We start from the raw sequence: 14387 nt of genomic DNA, 5'->3' as shown, positions 1-14387 counted from the left end.
TGAAGACTAAGGTGGTGAGATGAAAGGAACTAGGCCATTATTTGAGACTTATACATTTGTTTGAAGGATTGGTTGATCATAACATTCTGGAGTTCTCTATAGGTTTACTGAGAGGGATGTGCTAAAATGAAGATGTTAGAATCTGTTATTCGTAGTTTTTCTTATTCCCACGAACGGTAGCATAAACCTTCCTCCCTTAACGTATCAGATCCCTGACTTGCTATGGTGTACCATAACCTAAAATATTTCCTGTGAGAAGGGTACGTTATCTCTTAGCTGCCAAAGAGATCTTTCTATCAAAGTCCTCATATAAGTGCTAGCGTTGTGTAGAGAGTACCAGCAAATGAGGCACAGGATTGAAAGAAGTCTGCTAGGTTGAAATCTAAATTGAGAATATAATTTTTAGTGAGCTTTGGATGTTCACAATATTAGACACGCCATAGTACTAATAATTGACTCTTTATAGAAATCATTTTTTGGTAGTGTTGCATTTGATTTGGAAGTATTCAAGTCTAAAAAATTGACTGACAGTGGACTTTTCCATCTGCAGAATATACTGAATGACCAGCAGAGGCTGTTTTGCAGAGGAATATTTCTCCGCTTGCTGAGAAAAGAAAAAAAAAGAAAGCTCATTCCTCAGCCTTTTCCATGCCTCGATCAATAGATATGGTAAGTCAAACTCTCATTTAATCATTTTGCCATTAATTAAAAGTTCATTGTATCTGATGGCTCTCAGTGCCTTTTAGTGGGGTCTTCCGCATAAATATAATCTTCTAAGACGGTAGCAATATGAATGACGCTATGGCCATCATGATAGTTTCTCAAAGACTTTGACTGTCTATGTGGCTGACAAAATCTTCTTTAGATAGTTTTGCAGGCAATATGTCCTCCGGGGTAATTACCATCTTTTAGGCTGGAATGAGGTGTCTTAGGTTAGAGCAATTGACTTAAATTATGATGGAGGGAACCTATTCAACCGTTTTCCCTGCTCTCTGTGAGTGGGTCTCTGATACTCAAGATGGACCGCTATTTAGAAACTGTGTTCGTACTCTATCCCTCTTTAAATAGGATCCCAATGCTTTCAATGGTGAAGAGTATTTTCCCATTACACATCCTACTTGCTGTGCAGTCATATTCCCAGATACTTAACTAGTGTGTAATTGCTAATGTCTGGTCCTCCGGTGTAATCGTCACCCAGGGCGATTGGTCAAGTGGTGCCATTACATCCCAAAACTACAGCAGGATGTCATCTGACATGAGGGCCAATCAGTTGCTTCTTCTAACTCTAGCCCTCTTTAAATAGGAGCCCAATGCTTTCAATGATGCAGTGTACTTTCCCATTGCAACTCCTACTTGCTGTGCAGTCATATTCACAGACAGTTACCTAGTGTGTAATTGCTGATGTCTGGTCCGCCGGTGTAATCGTCACCCACGATGATTGGTCACATGGTGCCATTACTTCACAAAGCTACAGCAGGATTTCATCTGACATGAGGGCCAATCAGTTGCCTAGTACGCAATAGGATACATGTCTCATCGTATAGAAAAGGGAGCAATGTAGACCGGATGCCCAGCTGAAGACTAAGGTGGTGAGATGAAAGGAACTAGGCCATTATTTGAGACTTATACATTTGTTTGAAGGATTGGTTGATCATAACATTCTGGAGTTCTCTATAGGTTTACTGAGAGGGATGTGCTAAAATGAAGATGTTAGAATCTGTTATTCGTAGTTTTTCTTATTCCCACGAACGGTAGCATAAACCTTCCTCCCTTAACGTATCAGATCCCTGACTTGCTATGGTGTACCATAACCTAAAATAATTCCTGTGAAAAGGGTACGCAATCTCTTGGCTGCCAAGGAAATCTTTCTATCTAAGTCCTCATATAGGTGCTAGAGTTGTGTAGAGAGTACCAGCAAATGAGGCACAGGATTGAAAGAAGTCTGCTAGGTTGAAATCTAAATTGAGAATATAATTTTTAGTGAGCTTTGGATGTTCACAATATTAGACACGCCATAGTACTAATAATTGACTCTTTATAGAAATCATTTTTTGGTAGTGTTGCATTTGGTTTGGAAGTATTCAAGTTCTAAAAATTGACTAACAGTGGACTTTTCCATCTGCAGAATATACTGAATGACCAGCAGAGGCAGTATTGCAGAGGAATATTTCTCCGCTAGCTGAGAAAAGAAAAAAAAAGAAAGCTCATTCCTCAGCCTTTTCCATGCCTCGATCAATAGATATGGTAAGTCAAACTCTCATTTAATCATTTTGCCATTAATTAAAAGTTCATAGTATCTGATGGCTCTCAGTGCCTTTTAGTGGGGTCTTCCGCATAAATATAATCTTCTAAGACGGTAGCAATATGAATGACGCTATGGCCATCATGATAGTTTCTCAAAGACTTTGACTGTCTATGTGGCTGACAAAATCTTCTTTAGATAGTTTTGCAGGCAATATGTCCTCCGGGGTAATTACCATCTTTTAGGCTGGAATGAGGTGTCTTAGGTTAGAGCAATTGACTTACTTTCTGATGGAGGGAACCTATTCAACCGTTTTCCCTGCTCTCTGTCAGTGGGTCTCTGATACTCAAGATGGACCGCTATTTAGAAACTGTGTTCGTACTCTATCCCTCTTTAAATAGGATCCCAATGCTTTCAATGGTGCAGAGTATTTTCCCATTTCACATCCTACTTGCTGTGCAGTCATATTCCCAGATACTTAACTAGTGTGTAATTGCTGATGTCTGGTACTCCGGTGTAATCGTCACCCAGGGCGATTGGTCAAGTGGTGCCATTACATCCCAAAACTACAGCAGGATGTCATCTGACATGAGGGCCAATCAGTTGCTTCTTCTAACTCTAGCCCTCTTTAAATAGGAGCCCAATGCTTTCAATGGTGCAGTGTACTTTCAAATTGCACCTCCTTCTTGCTGTGCAGTCATATTCACAGATAGTTACCTAGTGTGTAATTGCTGATGTCTGGTCATCCGGTGTAATCGTCACCCAGGACGATTGGTCACGTGGTGCCATTACTTCACAAAGCTACAGCAGGATGTCATCTGACATGAGGGCCAATCAGTTGCCTAGTACGCAATAGGATACATGTCTCATCGTATAGACAAGGGAGCAATGTAGACAGGATGCCCAGCTGAAGACTAAGGTGGTGAGATGAAAGGAACTAGGCCTTTATTTGAGACTTATACATTTGTTTGAAGGAGTGGTTGATCATAACATTCTGGAGTTCTCTATAGGTTTACTGAGAGGGATGTGCTAAAATGAAGATGTTAGAATCTGTTATTCATAGTTTTTCTTATTCCCACAAATGGTAGCATAAACCTTCCTCCCTTAACATATCAGATCACTGACTTGCTATGGTGTACCATAACCTAAAATATTTCCTGTGAGAAGGGTACGTTATCTCTTGGCTGCCAAAGAGATCTTTCTATCAAAGTCCTCATATAAGTGCTAGCGTTGTGTAGAGAGTACTAGCAAATGAGGCACAGGATTGAAAGAAGTCTGCTAGGTTGAAATCTAAATTGAGAATATAATTTTTAGTGAGCTTTGGATGTTCACAATATTAGACACGCCATAGTACTAATAATTGACTCTTTATAGAAATCATTTTTTGGTAGTGTTGCATTTGGTTTGGAAGTATTCAAGTTCTAAAAATTGACTAACAGTGGACTTTTCCATCTGCAGAATATACTGAATGACCAGCAGAGGCAGTATTGCAGAGGAATATTTCTCCGCTTGCTGAGAAAAGAAAAAAAAAGAAAGCTCATTCCTCAGCCTTTTCCATGCCTCGATCAATAGTTATGGTAAGTCAAACTCTCATTTAATCATTTTGCCATTAATTAAAAGTTCATAGTATCTGATGGATCTCAGTGCCTTTTAGTGGGGTCTTCCGCATAAATATAATCTTCTAAGACGGTAGCAATATGAATGACGCTATGGCCATCATGATAGTTTCTCAAAGACTTTGATTGTCTATGTGGCTGACAAAATCTTCTTTAGATAGTTTTGCAGGCAATATGTCCTCCGGGGTAATTACCATCTTTTAGGCTGGAATGAGGTGTCTTAGGTTAGAGCAATTGAATTACTTTCTGATGGAGGGAACCTATTCAACCGTTTTCCCTGCTCTCTGTGAGTGGGTCTCTGATACTCAAGATGGACCGCTATTTAGAAACTGTGTTCTAACTCTATCCCTCTTTAAATAGAATCCCAATGCTTTCAATGGTGCAGAGTATTTTCCCATTACACATCCTATTTGCTGTGCAGTCATATTCCCAGATACTTAACTAGTGTGTAATTGCTGATGTCTGGTCCTACGGTGTAATCGTCACCCAGGGCGATTGGTCAAGTGGTGCCATTACATCCCAAAACTACAGCAGGATGTCATCTGACATGAGGGCCAATCAGTTGCTTCTTCTAACTCTAGCCCTCTTTAAATAGGAGCCCAATGCTTTCAATGGTGCAGTGTACTTTCCCATTGCAACTCCTACTTGCTGTGCAGTCATATTCACAGACAGTTACCTAGCGTGTAATTGCTGATGTCTGGTCCTCCGGTGTAATCGTCACCCACGACGATTGGTCACATGGTGCCATTACTTCACAAAGCTACAGCAGGATTTCATCTGACATGAGGGCCAATCAGTTGCCTAGTACGCAATAGGATACATGTCTCATCGTATAGACAAGGGAGCAATGTAGACAGGATGCCCAGCTGAAGACTAAGGTGGTGAGATGAAAGGAACTAGGCCATTATTTGAGACTTATACATTTGTTTGAAGGAGTGGTTGATCATAAAATTCTGGAGTTCTCTATAGGTTTACTGAGAGGGATGTGCTAAAATGAAGATGTTCGAATCTGTTATTCATAGTTTTTCTTATTCCCACAAACGGTAGCATAAACCTTCCTCCCTTAACGTATCAGATCCCTGACTTGCTATGGTGTACCATAACCTAAAATAATTCCTGTGAAAAGGGTACGCAATCTCTTGGCTGCCAAAGAGATCTTTCTATCTAAGTCCTCATATAGGTGCTAGAGTTGTGTAGAGAGTACCAGCAAATGAGGCACAGGATTGAAAGAAGTCTGCTAGGTTGAAATCTAAATTGAGAATATAATTTTTAGTGAGCTTTGGATTTTCACAATATTAGACACGCCATAGTACTAATAATTGACTCTTTATAGAAATCATTTTTTGGTAGTGTTGCATTTGGTTTGGAAGTATTCAAGTTCTAAAAATTGACTAACAGTGGACTTTTCCATCTGCAGAATATACTGAATGACCAGCAGAGGCAGTATTGCAGAGGAATATTTCTCCGCTTGCTGAGAAAAGAAAAAAAAAGAAAGCTCATTCCTCAGCCTTTTCCATGCCTCGATCAATAGATATGGTAAGTCAAACTCTCATTTAATCATTTTGCCATTAATTAAAAGTTCATAGTATCTGATGGCTCTCAGTGCCTTTTAGTGGGGTCTTCCGCATAAATATAATCTTCTAAGACGTTAGCAATATGAATGACGCTATGGCCATCATGATAGTTTCTCAAAGACTTTGACTGTCTATGTGGCTGACAAAATCTTCTTTAGATAGTTTTGCAGGCAATATGTCCTCCGGGGTAATTACCATCTTTTAGGCTGGAATGAGGTGTCTTAGGTTAGAGCAATTGACTTAAATTCTGATGGAGGGAACCTATTCAACCGTTTTCCCTGCTCTCTGTGAGTGGGTCTCTGATACTCAAGATGGACCGCTATTTAGAAACTGTGTTCGTACTCTATCCCTCTTTAAATAGGATCCCAATGCTTTCAATGGTGCAGAGTATTTTCCCATTACACATCCTATTTGCTGTGCAGTCATATTCCCAGATACTTAACTAGTGTGTAATTGCTGATGTCTGGTCCTCCGGTGTAATCGTCACCCAGGGCGATTGGTCAAGTGGTGCCATTACATCCCAAAACTACAGCAGGATGTCATCTGACATGAGGGCCAATCAGTTGCTTCTTCTAACTCTAGCCCTCTTTAAATAGGAGCCCAATGCTTTCAATGGTGCAGTGTACTTTCCCATTGCAACTCCTACTTGCTGTGCAGTCATATTCACAGACAGTTACCTAGCGTGTAATTGCTGATGTCTGGTCCTCCGGTGTAATCGTCACCCACGATGATTGGTCACATGGTGCCATTACTTCACAAAGCTACAGCAGGATGTCATCTGACATGAGGGCCAATCAGTTGCCTAGTACGCAATAGGATACATGTCTCATCGTATAGACAAGGGAGCAATGTAGACAGGATGCCCAGCTGAAGACTAAGGTGGTGAGATGAAAGGAACTAGGCCATTATTTGAGACTTATACATTTGTTTGAAGGAGTGGTTGATCATAACATTCTGGAGTTCTCTATAGGTTTACTGAGAGGGATGTGCTAAAATGAAGATGTTAGAATCTGTTATTCGTAGTTTTTCTTATTCCCACAAACGGTAGCATAAACCTTCCTCCCTTAACGTATCAGATCCCTGACTTGCTATGGTGTACCATAACCTAAAATAATTCCTGTGAAAAGGGTACGCAATCTCTTGGCTGCCAAAGGAGATCTTTCTATCTAAGTCCTCATATAGGTGCTAGAGTTGTGTAGAGAGTACCAGCAAATGAGGCACAGGATTGAAAGAAGTCTGCTAGGTTGAAATCTAAATTGAGAATATAATTTTTAGTGAGCTTTGGATTTTCACAATATTAGACACGCCATAGTACTAATAATTGACTCTTTATAGAAATCATTTTTTGGTAGTGTTGCATTTGGTTTGGAAGTATTCAAGTTCTAAAAATTGACTAACAGTGGACTTTTCCATCTGCAGAATATACTGAATGACCAGCAGAGGCAGTATTGCAGAGGAATATTTCTCCGCTTGCTGAGAAAAGAAAAAAAAAGAAAGCTCATTCCTCAGCCTTTTCCATGCCTCGATCAATAGTTATGGTAAGTCAAACTCTCATTTAATCATTTGCCATTAATTAAAAGTTCATAGTATCTGATGGATCTCAGTACCTTTTAGTGGGGTCTTCCGCATAAATATAATCTTCTAAGACGGTAGCAATATGAATGACGCTATGGCCATCATGATAGTTTCTCAAAGACTTTGACTGTCTATGTGGCTGACAAAATCTTCTTTAGATAGTTTTGCAGGCAATATGTCCTCCGGGGTAATTACCATCTTTTAGGCTGGAATGAGGTGTCTTAGGTTAGAGCAATTGACTTACTTTCTGATGGAGGGAACCTATTCAACCGTTTTCCCTGCTCTCTGTGAGTGGGTCTCTGATACTCAAGATGGACCACTATTTAGAAACTGTGTTCTAACTCTATCCCTCTTTAAATAGAATCCCAATGCTTTCAATGGTGCAGAGTATTTTCCCATTACACATCCTATTTGCTGTGCAGTCATATTCCCAGATACTTAACTAGTGTGTAATTGCTGATGTCTGGTACTCCGGTGTAATCGTCACCCAGGGCGATTGGTCAAGTGGTGCCATTACATCCCAAAACTACAGCAGGATGTCATCTGACATGAGGGCCAATCAGTTGCTTCTTCTAACTCTAGCCCTCTTTAAATAGGAGCCCAATGCTTTCAATGGTGCAGTGTACTTTCCCATTGCACCTCCTGCTTGCTGTGCTGTCATATTCACAGACAGTTACCTAGTGTGTAATTGCTGATGTCTGGTCCTCCGGTGTAATCGTCACCAAGGACGATTGGTCACGTGGTGCCATTACTTCACAAAGCTACAGCAGGATGTCATCTGACATGAGGGCCAATCAGTTGCCTAGTACGCAATAGGATACATGTCTCATCGTATAGAAAAGGGAGCAATGTAGACAGGATGCCCAGCTGAAGACTAAGGTGGTGAGATGAAAGGAACTAGGCCATTATTTGAGACTTATACATTTGTTTAAAGGATTGGTTGATCATAACATTCTGGAGTTCTCTATAGGTTTACTGAGAGGGATGTGCTAAAATGAAGATGTTAGAATCTGTTATTCGTAGTTTTTCTTATTCCCACAAACGGTAGCATAAACCTTCCTCCCTTAACGTATCAGATCACTGAATTGCTATGGTGTACCATAACCTAAAATATTTCCTGTGAGAAGGGTACGTTATCTCTTGGCTGCCAAAGAGATCTTTCTATCCAAGTCCTCTTATAGGTGCTAGAGTTGTGTAGAGAGTACCAGCAAATGAGGCACAGGATTGAAAGAAGTCTGCTAGGTTGAAATCTAAATTGAGAATATAATTTTTAGTGAGCTTTGGATTTTCACTATATTAGACACGCCATAGTACTAATAATTGACTCTTTATAGAAATCATTTTTTGGTAGTGTTGCATTTGGTTTGGAAGTATTCAAGTTCTAAAAATTGACTAACAGTGGACTTTTCCATCTGCAGAATATACTGAATGACCAGCAGAGGCAGTATTGCAGAGGAATATTTCTCCGCTTGCTGAGAAAAGAAAAAAAAAGAAAGCTCATTCCTCAGCCTTTTCTATGCCTCGATCAATAGTTATGGTAAGTCAAACTCTCATTTAATCATTTGCCATTAATTAAAAGTTCATAGTATCTGATGGATCTCAGTACCTTTTAGTGGGGTCTTCCGCATAAATATAATCTTCTAAGACGGTAGCAATATGAATGACGCTATGGCCATCATGATAGTTTCTCAAAGACTTTGACTGTCTATGTGGCTGACAAAATCTTCTTTAGATAGTTTTGCAGGCAATATGTCCTCCGGGGTAATTACCATCTTTTAGGCTGGAATGAGGTGTCTTAGGTTAGAGCAATTGACTTACTTTCTGATGGAGGGAACCTATTCAACCGTTTTCCCTGCTCTCTGTGAGTGGGTCTCTGATACTCAAGATGGACCACTATTTAGAAACTGTGTTCTAACTCTATCCCTCTTTAAATAGAATCCCAATGCTTTCAATGGTGCAGAGTATTTTCCCATTACACATCCTATTTGCTGTGCAGTCATATTCCCAGATACTTAACTAGTGTGTAATTGCTGATGTCTGGTCCTCCGGTGTAATCGTCACCCAGGGCGATTGGTCAAGTGGTGCCATTACATCCCAAAACTACAGCAGGATGTCATCTGACATGAGGGCCAATCAGTTGCTTCTTCTAACTCTAGCCCTCTTTAAATAGGAGCCCAATGCTTTCAATGGTGCAGTGTACTTTCCCATTGCAACTCCTACTTGCTGTGCAGTCATATTCACAGACAGTTACCTAGCGTGTAATTGCTGATGTCTGGTCCTCCGGTGTAATCGTCACCCACGATGATTGGTCACATGGTGCCATTACTTCACAAAGCTACAGCAGGATGTCATCTGACATGAGGGCCAATCAGTTGCCTAGTACGCAATAGGATACATGTCTCATCGTATAGACAAGGGAGCAATGTAGACAGGATGCCCAGCTGAAGACTAAGGTGGTGAGATGAAAGGAACTAGGCCATTATTTGAGACTTATACATTTGTTTGAAGGAGTGGTTGATCATAACATTCTGGAGTTCTCTATAGGTTTACTGAGAGGGATGTGCTAAAATGAAGATGTTAGAATCTGTTATTCGTAGTTTTTCTTATTCCCACAAACGGTAGCATAAACCTTCCTCCCTTAACGTATCAGATCCCTGACTTGCTATGGTGTACCATAACCTAAAATAATTCCTGTGAAAAGGGTACGCAATCTCTTGGCTGCCAAGGAGATCTTTCTATCTAAGTCCTCATATAGGTGCTAGAGTTGTGTAGAGAGTACCAGCAAATGAGGCACAGGATTGAAAGAAGTCTGCTAGGTTGAAATCTAAATTGAGAATATAATTTTTAGTGAGCTTTGGATGTTCACAATATTAGACACGCCATAGTACTAATAATTGACTCTTTATAGAAATCATTTTTTGGTAGTGTTGCATTTGGTTTGGAAGTATTCAAGTTCTAAAAATTGACTAACAGTGGACTTTTCCATCTGCAGAATATACTGAATGACCAGCAGAGGCAGTATTGCAGAGGAATATTTCTCCGCTAGCTGAGAAAAGAAAAAAAAAGAAAGCTCATTCCTCAGCCTTTTCCATGCCTCGATCAATAGATATGGTAAGTCAAACTCTCATTTAATCATTTTGCCATTAATTAAAAGTTCATAGTATCTGATGGCTCTCAGTGCCTTTTAGTGGGGTCTTCCGCATAAATATAATCTTCTAAGACGGTAGCAATATGAATGACGCTATGGCCATCATGATAGTTTCTCAAAGACTTTGACTGTCTATGTGGCTGACAAAATCTTCTTTAGATAGTTTTGCAGGCAATATGTCCTCCGGGGTAATTACCATCTTTTAGGCTGGAATGAGGTGTCTTAGGTTAGAGCAATTGACTTACTTTCTGATGGAGGGAACCTATTCAACCGTTTTCCCTGCTCTCTGTCAGTGGGTCTCTGATACTCAAGATGGACCGCTATTTAGAAACTGTGTTCGTACTCTATCCCTCTTTAAATAGGATCCCAATGCTTTCAATGGTGCAGAGTATTTTCCCATTTCACATCCTACTTGCTGTGCAGTCATATTCCCAGATACTTAACTAGTGTGTAATTGCTGATGTCTGGTACTCCGGTGTAATCGTCACCCAGGGCGATTGGTCAAGTGGTGCCATTACATCCCAAAACTACAGCAGGATGTCATCTGACATGAGGGCCAATCAGTTGCTTCTTCTGACTCTAGCCCTCTTTAAATAGGAGCCCAATGCTTTCAATGGTGCAGTGTACTTTCAAATTGCACCTCCTTCTTGCTGTGCAGTCATATTCACAGATAGTTACCTAGTGTGTAATTGCTGATGTCTGGTCATCCGGTGTAATCGTCACCCAGGACGATTGGTCACGTGGTGCCATTACTTCACAAAGCTACAGCAGGATGTCATCTGACATGAGGGCCAATCAGTTGCCTAGTACGCAATAGGATACATGTCTCATCGTATAGAAAAGGGAGCAATGTAGACAGGATGCCCAGCTGAAGACTAAGGTGGTGAGATGAAAGGAACTAGGCCTTTATTTGAGACTTATACATTTGTTTGAAGGAGTGGTTGATCATAACATTCTGGAGTTCTCTATAGGTTTACTGAGAGGGATGTGCTAAAATGAAGATGTTAGAATCTGTTATTCATAGTTTTTCTTATTCCCACAAATGGTAGCATAAACCTTCCTCCCTTAACATATCAGATCACTGACTTGCTATGGTGTACCATAACCTAAAATATTTCCTGTGAGAAGGGTACGTTATCTCTTGGCTGCCAAAGAGATCTTTCTATCAAAGTCCTCATATAAGTGCTAGCGTTGTGTAGAGAGTACTAGCAAATGAGGCACAGGATTGAAAGAAGTCTGCTAGGTTGAAATCTAAATTGAGAATATAATTTTTAGTGAGCTTTGGATGTTCACAATATTAGACACGCCATAGTACTAATAATTGACTCTTTATAGAAATCATTTTTTGGTAGTGTTGCATTTGGTTTGGAAGTATTCAAGTTCTAAAAATTGACTAACAGTGGACTTTTCCATCTGCAGAATATACTGAATGACCAGCAGAGGCAGTATTGCAGAGGAATATTTCTCCGCTTGCTGAGAAAAGAAAAAAAAAGAAAGCTCATTCCTCAGCCTTTTCCATGCCTCGATCAATAGTTATGGTAAGTCAAACTCTCATTTAATCATTTTGCCATTAATTAAAAGTTCATAGTATCTGATGGATCTCAGTGCCTTTTAGTGGGGTCTTCCGCATAAATATAATCTTCTAAGACGGTAGCAATATGAATGACGCTATGGCCATCATGATAGTTTCTCAAAGACTTTGATTGTCTATGTGGCTGACAAAATCTTCTTTAGATAGTTTTGCAGGCAATATGTCCTCCGGGGTAATTACCATCTTTTAGGCTGGAATGAGGTGTCTTAGGTTAGAGCAATTGAATTACTTTCTGATGGAGGGAACCTATTCAACCGTTTTCCCTGCTCTCTGTGAGTGGGTCTCTGATACTCAAGATGGACCGCTATTTAGAAACTGTGTTCTAACTCTATCCCTCTTTAAATAGAATCCCAATGCTTTCAATGGTGCAGAGTATTTTCCCATTACACATCCTATTTGCTGTGCAGTCATATTCCCAGATACTTAACTAGTGTGTAATTGCTGATGTCTGGTCCTACGGTGTAATCGTCACCCAGGGCGATTGGTCAAGTGGTGCCATTACATCCCAAAACTACAGCAGGATGTCATCTGACATGAGGGCCAATCAGTTGCTTCTTCTAACTCTAGCCCTCTTTAAATAGGAGCCCAATGCTTTCAATGGTGCAGTGTACTTTCCCATTGCAACTCCTACTTGCTGTGCAGTCATATTCACAGACAGTTACCTAGCGTGTAATTGCTGATGTCTGGTCCTCCGGTGTAATCGTCACCCACGACGATTGGTCACATGGTGCCATTACTTCACAAAGCTACAGCAGGATTTCATCTGACATGAGGGCCAATCAGTTGCCTAGTACGCAATAGGATACATGTCTCATCGTATAGACAAGGGAGCAATGTAGACAGGATGCCCAGCTGAAGACTAAGGTGGTGAGATGAAAGGAACTAGGCCATTATTTGAGACTTATACATTTGTTTGAAGGAGTGGTTGATCATAAAATTCTGGAGTTCTCTATAGGTTTACTGAGAGGGATGTGCTAAAATGAAGATGTTCGAATCTGTTATTCATAGTTTTTCTTATTCCCACAAACGGTAGCATAAACCTTCCTCCCTTAACGTATCAGATCCCTGACTTGCTATGGTGTACCATAACCTAAAATAATTCCTGTGAAAAGGGTACGCAATCTCTTGGCTGCCAAAGAGATCTTTCTATCTAAGTCCTCATATAGGTGCTAGAGTTGTGTAGAGAGTACCAGCAAATGAGGCACAGGATTGAAAGAAGTCTGCTAGGTTGAAATCTAAATTGAGAATATAATTTTTAGTGAGCTTTGGATTTTCACAATATTAGACACGCCATAGTACTAATAATTGACTCTTTATAGAAATCATTTTTTGGTAGTGTTGCATTTGGTTTGGAAGTATTCAAGTTCTAAAAATTGACTAACAGTGGACTTTTCCATCTGCAGAATATACTGAATGACCAGCAGAGGCAGTATTGCAGAGGAATATTTCTCCGCTTGCTGAGAAAAGAAAAAAAAAGAAAGCTCATTCCTCAGCCTTTTCCATGCCTCGATCAATAGATATGGTAAGTCAAACTCTCATTTAATCATTTTGCCATTAATTAAAAGTTCATAGTATCTGATGGCTCTCAGTGCCTTTTAGTGGGGTCTTCCGCATAAATATAATCTTCTAAGACGTTAGCAATATGAATGACGCTATGGCCATCATGATAGTTTCTCAAAGACTTTGACTGTCTATGTGGCTGACAAAATCTTCTTTAGATAGTTTTGCAGGCAATATGTCCTCCGGGGTAATTACCATCTTTTAGGCTGGAATGAGGTGTCTTAGGTTAGAGCAATTGACTTAAATTCTGATGGAGGGAACCTATTCAACCGTTTTCCCTGCTCTCTGTGAGTGGGTCTCTGATACTCAAGATGGACCGCTATTTAGAAACTGTGTTCGTACTCTATCCCTCTTTAAATAGGATCCCAATGCTTTCAATGGTGCAGAGTATTTTCCCATTACACATCCTATTTGCTGTGCAGTCATATTCCCAGATACTTAACTAGTGTGTAATTGCTGATGTGTGGTCCTCCGGTGTAATCGTCACCCAGGGCGATTGGTCAAGTGGTGCCATTACATCCCAAAACTACAGCAGGATGTCATCTGACATGAGGGCCAATCAGTTGCTTCTTCTAACTCTAGCCCTCTTTAAATAGGAGCCCAATGCTTTCAATGGTGCAGTGTACTTTCCCATTGCAACTCCTACTTGCTGTGCAGTCATATTCACAGACAGTTACCTAGCGTGTAATTGCTGATGTCTGGTCCTCCGGTGTAATCGTCACCCACGATGATTGGTCACATGGTGCTATTACTTCACAAAGCTACAGCAGGATGTCATCTGACATGAGGGCCAATCAGTTGCCTAGTACGCAATAGGATACATGTCTCATCGTATAGACAAGGGAGCAATGTAGACAGGATGCCCAGCTGAAGACTAAGGTGGTGAGATGAAAGGAACTAGGCCATTATTTGAGACTTATACATTTGTTTGAAGGAGTGGTTGATCATAACATTCTGGAGTTCTCTATAGGTTTACTGAGAGGGATGTGCTAAAATGAAGATGTTAGAATCTGTTATTCGTAGTTTTTCTTATTCCCACAAACGGTAGCATAAACCTTCCTCCCTTAACGTATCAGATCCC

Source organism: Lissotriton vulgaris, chromosome 5, assembly GCF_964263255.1.
Source record: "Lissotriton vulgaris chromosome 5, aLisVul1.2, whole genome shotgun sequence".
NCBI lineage: Eukaryota > Metazoa > Chordata > Amphibia > Caudata > Salamandridae > Lissotriton > Lissotriton vulgaris.
The sequence above is the reverse complement of the archived record's forward strand: the minus strand, read 5'-3'. Positions refer to the sequence as shown.